Genomic DNA, 8,955 nt, shown 5'->3' on the forward strand with positions numbered 1-8,955 from the left:
ACTTGATCAAATCCATCTTACCCCACACACCGCATGTTTCCAGTGCCAGAAGAAGCAAAGCAGCTCCAGAGCTTCATCGAGCCTCCAAGCTTTACTGTAGGCAGGTTGTTCCTCCTCCTTCAGACATACCGCTGATTCATAGACCTGAAAATCCCAGTTTTTGCACTCCACAGAGCAGAATCCCAGAAGTTATGTGGTTTATTCATACTGTATGGTTTTGAACAGATTATACTTCTAGTTGGAGTTAACATCAATTATTCATAATCGGTTTTGTGTATCAGTATCTCTAGGAATATTTTGTCTCTTTGCTATCTTTCTGTGTATATGTGCTTGTTTTTCCTACATTGTAAATGAATACTAAAGTGATCCAGACTATGAAGAAACACATAATGAAACATGTAGTAACTTAAAAGAGTTCAACAAACCAAAATACTCTGTGAAGAAGCATTTAGGTGATCTTTTCTGGGGAGCTGTTTTCTGAGGCTGGTAACTGATAAACTTATCCTGTGCAACAGAGGAAACTCTTAGTCTTCCATTCCTGGGGCGGTCCTGATGAGAGCCAGTTTCGTCATAACATTTTTAATGGTCTTTGCAGTGACTGCACTTAAGGATAATTTCAAAGTTCTTGAAATGTTTCAGATTAACTAACCTTCATTTCTTAAAATATTTTCTTTATTTATTTAGTTGAGTAGTTATTGCCATAATATGTATTAGAACATTACTCAAATAGGTCTATTCACTTTATACTTGTAACTCTACCTCTTCACTACTTTACAACTGATGCTCTCAAACACAGTAAAGCCAGGCGGATACTTAGTTGCGATTTTAGCCTGATTTTAGACCCGATCTGGTCGGATGCACCTAAATTTTAGCTTCATCATGCACAGTTTGTCGTGCAATGTGAGAGGTAAAGCGATGTCCGATTAACTGCTCATATAAGCTGCAAATGAGCAGTTGGATGTGAGGAGGGATTTATGACATGCCAAAAATTTTGGTCACTTGTCTCACACTGTGAGCTGGAGTCTTGCACAACCAGTTTTCCCAAAATTCACAAAATTCACTGCAAATAAACCCATATACAGCCTTTCTTTTGGTGTGATGGTTTTTCTCATATGGGTATCTTGCTTCTAGATATACGAAGACACTTTTTTTGAGGAGACAGATGAAGTCCTCCAATCATGCGCTCTGGTAAAAAATAAGAGACAACTTAAAAATGAGTTCTCTTGATTTTACCAAATTAAAAACCTCTGGAATATAATCAAGAGGAAGATGGATGATCACAAGTCATCAAACCACCAAACTGAACTGCTTGAATCTTTACACCAGGAGTAAAGCAGCATAAAGTTATCCAAAAGCAGTGTGTAAGACTGGTGGAGGAGAACATGATGCCAAGATGCACGAAAACTGTGATTAAAAACCACCAGGATTATTCCACCAAATATTGATTTCTTAACTCTTAAAACTTTATGAATATGAACTTCATATCAGCCATTTCATATTTTCTGCAAATAAATGCTCTAAATGACAATATTTATATTTGAAAAACTGAAGTGGTCTCTTAATGTTTTACAGAGCTGTACATCATACGTCTACATATAACATAAACAAGGATGCAGATTGGGTAACACTTTCTATGAATGTCATCTCTATGAGACTCTATCAACATATTTATAACACATTATAATGCATTCATAAGGCATTATTAACATGGCTGTGATTATAATGCATTAATAGCTGTGTTTATAACATGTTATACATCAATACCAATAAACTCAGTCCCTGCTTGTAGACTTGTATAATGACTAAAACAGCTTCAAACTTATACACACACCCTCAATAATTCTATAAATATATTTTTAACCACTCATGAATTATACTTGTCTTGAATATAATATTAGTTATAGTCAATTATAATGTATCATAACAGGTCTTTGTGCGCTCTAAGTAAAGTGACAGACTTTCATTGTGGAAATAGATTTTTAACGATAGATATATACTATTTAAATATGTATATCATAAGCACAGCTTATAATGTTGTATGATCACAAGTCATAACGCTTAATAAACATGGCTATAGTGGGTTATGCATTTTTAAAAATATGTATAGCCATGTTTATAATGCCTTATGAATGCATTATAATATATTATGAATGTAGTTATAGAGTCTAATAAAGATGACATTCATAGAAAGTGTTACCGCAGATTGCATAGACCACAACAAGCAATTCAAACGTGCACATGATTAAAAAGTACTTATGAGTTGTTATGCAAGTTTATGACAGTCAGTATAACATATTATGTATGCTATACTGTACCATGCATTATACTGTACATGCATTCACAATGTATTATAAATACAGGCTTTATAGGTTATAAGCAAAACTTCTAATAGTAATATCAATATTCAGATGGTACTATATAAAAGACTGTATGTGTATGAGAAGGTCCAGGCTGTTGACTGCCTCTATACACCTTAAACCTGCTGTGTTTAAACTTGTCTGTGAAATCGCGTGCGCTGCGGGTGTGCGACACACCTGTTTAAGTGCGTGTGAGAGTGTGTGCGTGTGAGAGTGTGTGTGTGTGTGTGTGTGTGTGTGTGTGTGTGTGTGTGTGTGTGTGTGTGTGTGTGTGTGTGAGATTATGATTCAGGGATTTTAATGCTGTTTGTTGAGAGCGGTGGAAAAGCTCTGCCAGGTTAGGACATGCCTGCAGCTACTTACTAACAGCTCCATCACAAAATCATTTAAAACCTCTTCCCACACTCTCCTGACTCACAGCTCCGACCAAACCTCGCCGCTCCCCACCGCTCCCCTCCGCTCCCCTCCTCTGATCCCAGCTAGCGCTCAGTGTTTACAAAATACATTAAAGCCACAGTTCATTCAATACATCACCTTCACCCAGTTTCCCAACTGCACTCCATCAGCTCAGACATGCTCAGTGCGTTCTTACTTTTACACTGGAGCTAACGAGCAGTGGAGGCTAATACTACACCAGTTAGCATTGCGCTAACTACAGGTCTGAAGTACCACACTGTTGTTCTCAGACTGGGTAGAGGTGTTTAGCAATCTCTAGTAGACAAAGTTATCTATACTTTACTGGAGTAACTAGTTTTCATTAAGAATAAAACCCCTATCCAGATAAATCTCTCCATCCAGATAGAGTGGATCTGATTGTGATTGGATGTAGAGAAGTATAAACATACACCATTCCGACTCCCTATTGGTTTATACTGTGATCCATCACACCTGCACAAGACCAGCCTCCCACCTTCCAGCAAGAGCATTACAGCAAGACATACAGGGGTTGGACAATGAAACTGAAACACCTGTCATCATTTTAGTGTGGGAGGTTTCATGGCTAAATTGGAGCAGCCTGGTGGCCAATCTTCATTAATTGCACATTGCACCAGTAAGAGCTGTAAGAGTGTGAAGGTTCAATTAGCAGGGTAAGAGCACAGTTCTGCTCAAAATATTGCAATGCACACAACATTATGGGGGACATACCAGAGTTCAAAAGAGGACAAATTGTTGGTGCACGTCTTGCTGGAGCATCTGTGACCAAGACAGCAAGTCTTTGTGATGCATCAAGAGTCACGGTATCCAGGGTAACGTCAGCATACCACCAAGAAGGACCAACCACATCCAACAGGATTAACTGTGGACGCTGTAAGAGGAAGCTGTCTGAAAGGGATGTTCGGGTGCTAACCCGGATTGTATCCAAAAAACAGAAAACCACGGCTGATCAAATCACAGCAGAATTCAATGTGCACCTTAACTCTCCTGTTTCCACCAGAACTGTCCGTCACCACAATAAATGATTGTGGTCTAAAACCGAGTGTTTCAGTTTCATTGTCAAAATCCAGTCCAACTAAACTTCTTTAATATATTTACTTTATTCTACTAAAATACATTCATTTACAATCAGCATATATGCAGCTGAAACAGTGAGGAGACTAGTGCATCCCAAATTATATTATCAACATTAAAATTTTTATATTTTTACATTATAGACATTATGGCTTTTAGTAAAATGTGTTTTGGGAAGGGAGAGGGGGGTTATTGCACTATAGGACTAAGCTTTTGTTCTTAATGGCTTTATTTTTTCCTCTTACATTACTTTTCCTTTTATACTTAAAGTAATTTTGAAAGCAGTACTTTCACACTTTTACTTAAAGAGTAAAAAGCTTGCGTTGACACTTCAACTTTTACTATTTTTAACCCTACTATCTATCCGTCACACCTTTGCTATTAGACTTCTTATGAGGTTTCTGACACTGAATTACTTACTGCTAACTGTGCCCAGATATGGATTGACACTCTGTTCTGAGTAAATGCTGTAGTGACGGATGTTCACCAGTTCTCCAGGTGGACGGTTGTTTCCGTTTGAGAGTACGCTGTTCGCTATTGGCTGCTGCTTCTCTCCAGTGCGTGGATGAGTGCTGAGTATAAATGGTTGTGTGTAAAAAAAAAAATGTGATTGTAAAGCATTCTTGGGTTTTTAGAAACGTGCTATATATAAGTGTAACTTAATACATACATTAATTAATTGAAGCTTGATTTAAAATTAATTGATAACCAGGATTCCTTAAAAGAGTGTTTAGAATTCTCCAGGTGATGTACTCAGTTTTCATAGTTAAATGTATAAACTGTGCTTATTCTACTTTGTTTTGCTTAAAAATGCAGTACCTAAGATTTTGTACATTGAAAACAGAAGGGGCAAAATATTCTAGGTATCAGTGAGTGGTCTGGTAGGTTGGTTGGATTTACTAGCTCTCTACATTTTGACAAAAATGTCAAAAACAAACAAAATTAAGAAAACAGAGAATTTTCTACACAGCAATTTATTTACATGAATCTACATTAAAAGTACTCTTGCTCATGCTCTGTGCAATTACACTTTCTTACCAGAGAGGTCCCCAAATCTTTAAAAGCTACACAGAGTAACTTGTAATGACTTGTAATCTAGTAATATAATACAGGAAATTGACAAATCCTGCACCTAACAGCTGGGGTTATGCATAGTGCTCAGCCAGGATCTACTACTCACTCAACTAACAACAATAGCAAAACCACCACAATCTGATACTGGCTCGACAAGAATCCAGAAGCACAGCCTAACACTATGTTCATGGTCCATTGCCTCAACTGCCAAGTAACAGACCTACCAAAAAATAACCTATGAAAAAACAGAATCCCTCCTTAATCTAAGCTCACTTCCTTTAACTATGGCAACAACACACCTACCTAAGCACAATCACACACAATAAATCACATTATAAGTTGCGTGAGCAGAACACAGCAACCACTACCATCTGATACTGGCTCGACAAGAATCCAGAAGCATAGCGAACTATGTTCATGGTCCGTGCCTCAACTGCCAAGTACTCAGACGTCTACAAAAACTCATGAGACAAATTATTACAAGAGCAGGACCGCACCAATCCCCTTCATCCAAACTCTAACACAAACTTCAGTGCAAGCTCTTCTCAGGGGTCATCAGGCAGGCACCTTCCTTCGTCAGTGTTTCGCTGAATTAGGCCCACAACACCTCCAGAAGGCTCAACAGTGAAGTCTGGCGTCCCAGACCCACCCCCCTCCAAGCCTGCTGTAGAAGCACAAACTCATTCCCTTCCCCACGTAGCCTCAGCCCTTCTGAACCACAACCACTGACTAGATCTTTCAGCTACATCTAACAACTCCAACACAAACTTCAGTGCAAGCTCTTCTCAGGGGTCATCAGGCAGGCACCTTCCTTCGTCAGTGTTTCGCTGAATTAGGCCCACGACACCTCCAGAAGGCTCAACAGTGAAGTCTGGCGTCCCAGACCCACCCCCCTCCAAGCTTGCTGTAGAAGCACAAACTCACTCCCTTCCCCACACAGCCTCAGCCCTTCTGAACCACAACCACTGACTAGATCTTTCAGCTACATCTGACAACTCCTTCACTACAGTCCTTAGCACACGACCTCTAATTCCGAATTCAGACAGCAGTCTTGTGGCAGACTTCGCAACAAAGCCTCTAGTACCTACCTCTACCGGTCTAATATACGCTTGCCACCCACGCTCTCTCACCTCAGCCACCAAGTCTGTATACTTCAGCCTTTTCCTTTCATAAGCTCCATCTACCTCGTCTTCAAACGGAACAGTCAGCTCTATAAAATACACTATCCGCTTACTTTCAGAGTACAACACTACATCCGGCCTCAAGGTTGTAACCAGAATGCACTCTGGGATCTGCAGTTTACTACCTACATCCACTAATAACTTCCAATCTCGTGCATTGGCCCACTTACCAGCAGTTTTCAAGCACTGTGCTGTTTCTCCACTATGCTGCCCCTCACGCACAAACGTGATTACCCTACTGCAACCTACCACGGGCATGTTATTAACTTCTAACCGTTTCTTATCAAGTGCACCTGCAAGAGATCTAAGTACCTGATTATGCCTCCATGTGTAGCGCCCCTGGGATAGACTCACCTTACATGCCGACAAAATGTGCTTCAGCGTGCCACTTCCTGCACATAGCTTACAACTTGGATCCTCACCCACCCACTGAGCAAGGTTTTGTGGCGTTGGCAGAACATCATATGTAGCTCCCAAAAGAAACTTTATACGGCCTGTATCCAATCCCCATAACTCTCACCAGGTGATTCTCCGCTTCTCTACACTTTCCCATCTCATCCACTGCCCCTGTTTACTCTGCCCTGCTGCTTTTGCCCTCCTTGCTTCCTCCTCCTGCTCACGAATGAACCCTGTAACCATACGCCTTTTCTCAGGTGATGTGGCCTTGCCGAATGCTTTCCAAGAATCACCTAAACCTAATCCTGCCCTCCCATTTTGCACCTGCCCCACAACATCCCTGTGCTCCAGTGCCCTCCTTGCGGCTTGAGTAGCTTCTCGAGCATTCCACTTTCTCCCAGACCTAGTCACTGGTGCTGTTGCTTTAACCAGCCCGTCTTTTGACCCTAACAACTGCATTTCACGTCCTACCTTAGCACATTTGAACTCCTCAACCAAGCTCGTCAACGGCAGTTCCAGCATCCCTCTCCCACACCACGCCACACTACTAAGGCAACGCGGCACCCCCAACCATGTCCTTATAGCCTTGCTCATAACCCTTTCTAACCTCTCAACCTCAGAAATCGGAATATCATAAACTGTAAGTGGCCACCTTAGACGAGGCAACAAACCAAACTGCAGAATCCACAATTTTAATTTACCTGGCAGAAAAGACTTATCAATTCTATTAATGGCCTCCACCATTTCTGTCCTCAACCCTTCCACCTGCTCTTTATCATTCAGTGCTGCAGTATACCACCTACCTAAACTCTTAACTGACTTTTCCAATATAGATGGTATGACTTCTCCCTCCATCATAAACCTTTCTTGTATCAATTTCCCTTTAACGATTGATACACTCCTAGACTTGCTCGGTTTAACTTTCATCCTAGCCAGCCTAAGATTATCATTTAACTTCCCTAGCAGTCGCCGGGTACATGGCACCGTGGTTGTTAATGTTGTCATATCGTCCATAAACGCCCTAACTGGTGGGAGCCGGATGCCATCATGCAGCCTCTCCCCGCCTACGACCCACTTAGAAGCCCTAATAATCACCTCCATTGCCATCGTAAACGCTAGCGGTGAAATTGTACAACCTGCCATTATACCTATTTCCAGTCGTTGCCAAGATGTGACACACTCCCCTACACTAAAGCAAAACTGTATGTCTTCAAAATAGGCTTTAACTAACCTTGAAATCTCTTCTGGAACCCTAAAAAAATTTAATGCCTTCCACAACAATGCATGCGGTACCGAACCAAAAGCATTAGCCAGATCTAAAAACACCACATGTAGATCCTTTTTCTCGGCTCTTGCTGTTTGAATCTGATGCCAAATCATACTATTATGCTCTATGCAACCAGAAAAACCTGAAATTCCTGCCTTTTGTACAGACGTATCAATTAAATTATTTCTTTTCAGGTACGTTGCTAGTCTACGTGCAACCACACTAAAGAAGATCTTACCCTCCACATTCAACAAGCTTATGGGACGGAACTGATCAATAGCCACAGAATCCTTTTCTTTTGGGATAAGAACACCACCTGCTCTGCGCCACTCCTTTGGAATAATCCCCTTCTTCCACACTATAGCCATTAGTTTCCATAGAAACTTCAAAACATCTGGTGCACTTTTATATAATCTATATGGAACCCCATTTGGCCCTGGGGCAGAACCTGCCTTTGCAGCCTTCACCACCTCCTGAACCTCACTCCACGTAGGGGGGTTAACATCCATCTTCCACTCTATATCACCTAACGGCGGCATGTCTGCTGGTAGGTCCAGGTCGCTAGACCTTTCCTTCTCTGTGTAGACACTCTTAAAGTGCTCCTCCAACTCCCTCTTTCCGACCTTTAGATTTCCTGATTTCTCCTTACTAAACAGACTCTTAACAAACCTAAATGGATCTCTAAAGAACTCTATCCTAGCACGCTCCTTCTTCTTCCTCCTTTTCCTCATAGCCTCTGCTCTCCGCAATTTTACCAACTTACTTCTCAACTCCTCCTGCAATAACTCAATGCCCTCTCTTTCTGCCTCATTCCCCTTCTTCCACTTCTTTCTGAGTAACCTTGATTCCTTAACCAGTTTTTCTATTTCTACCTGCCGCCTTGATTTAACTACATCTTGACACTTTACGCTCCTCTGCACAACACCAAATCTTGCCATTCCATAATCATAAATGACTTTACCTAGCCTGTTCAATTTACTCTCTGCTGTTCCCTTCAAACCCTCAAACATACCTTTCAAATCATCATTAATACTCCTCCATGCCATCTTGTCTCCTGAGCCTGGCCATTTAACTTTGGATCTTTGACCGCTTCCTTTCTCCCTACCCATCTGCTTTCCCTTAGCCTTTGACCTATCAACACCTCCTTCATCCTCCACTCCTTCTGTGCTTA

This window comes from Astyanax mexicanus, chromosome 9 (assembly GCF_023375975.1).
Source record: "Astyanax mexicanus isolate ESR-SI-001 chromosome 9, AstMex3_surface, whole genome shotgun sequence".
NCBI lineage: Eukaryota > Metazoa > Chordata > Actinopteri > Characiformes > Acestrorhamphidae > Astyanax > Astyanax mexicanus.